Source organism: Suricata suricatta, chromosome 1, assembly GCF_006229205.1.
Source record: "Suricata suricatta isolate VVHF042 chromosome 1, meerkat_22Aug2017_6uvM2_HiC, whole genome shotgun sequence".
Taxonomy (NCBI): domain Eukaryota; kingdom Metazoa; phylum Chordata; class Mammalia; order Carnivora; family Herpestidae; genus Suricata; species Suricata suricatta.
In genome coordinates, this window is record NC_043700.1 from 59,718,383 (window position 1) to 59,719,493 (window position 1,111).

Genomic DNA, 1,111 nt, shown 5'->3' on the forward strand with positions numbered 1-1,111 from the left:
AAAGCCCCAAAACTGTGGGATTCACCTCCATGTCAATAATACTGAATGGTTTTTGGCATTAGAATGTGCTAGTTAGGAGCACCTGGGTGGCTCCGTCGGTTAAGTGTCCGAGTATGGCTGGGGTCACGGTCTCTCGGTTTGTGGGTTCGAGTCCTGCATGGGGCTTTGTGCTCACAGCTCAGAGCCTGGAGCCTGCTTCGGGTTCTCTCTCCCCTTCGCTCTCCCCCTCTCCCATTCACACTCTGCCTAAGTCTCAAAAGTAAAAAAATAAAAAATAAAGACTAAAAAAAAGAATGTGTTACATTTGAATTCACCTGGACTACATTTTGGCTTGGGAGAGGAATCTTTGCAAAGAGACACATAAGTGTGGCAAGAATACCACATAGGTCCTTCCGTTAGGTTTTTCTGGAACTTTTTTTGTTTTCTGGGTTTTTTTGTTTTGTTTTTTGGTTTTGTGTTTGAGAGAGAAAGAGGGCACACGTGCTCACACTGTCTCTCTCTGTCTCTCAAAAATAAATAAAGAACATTAAAAAAAATTTTAAAGCACCATTAAAATTTATTTAAATCTCAGTATGCTTCCCACTGTTAGAAAACCTGATAATTGGTAATTCAGACTTACAAAGTAAAGAGATGGCTTACCCGGGGAAATGTTTATAATGATAACAATTATAAACTTCGGTTTCCTGCAAATAGTAAGTTTCTTTAAAAGATTCAAGTATGACTGTTTACCTCCACATCATCAAGAATAGGCTTAACGTTTTAAATTATAATACTTTCTTAAATGTACTGTAGGTTCTGATAGGAGAGATTTAGGGGCTAGCTTCTAGAGACAAATGTTGCTTCTGTTCAGTGTCATACAAAATTTAAGGTTGGTTCCCTGATATACATATGGATTTTTCTTGCTTCTCCCTCCTGAAATTATTTTAAACAGTAGTGAGTTTGGGGGGCTCCTGGATGGCTCAGTCAGTTAGGTAACTGACTCTTGATTTCGGCTCAGGTCCTGATCTCACGGGTCAGGAGTCTGAGCTGGGAGTCGCGCTCCATGCTGACGGCCAGGTTCATTGGTGGCCTCCAAACTGCCACATCCACTGGGTCCTCTACGTGTCTTCAT

General features: G+C 41.2%; 1 protein-coding gene across 2 annotated transcripts in view; it reads left to right on the forward strand.

Annotated features, from left to right (window-relative positions):
* Nucleotides 1-1,111, forward strand: part of TMEM192 (transmembrane protein 192) — a 23,515-nt gene that overhangs the window by 20,405 nt on the left and 1,999 nt on the right. The window lies entirely within an intron of this gene.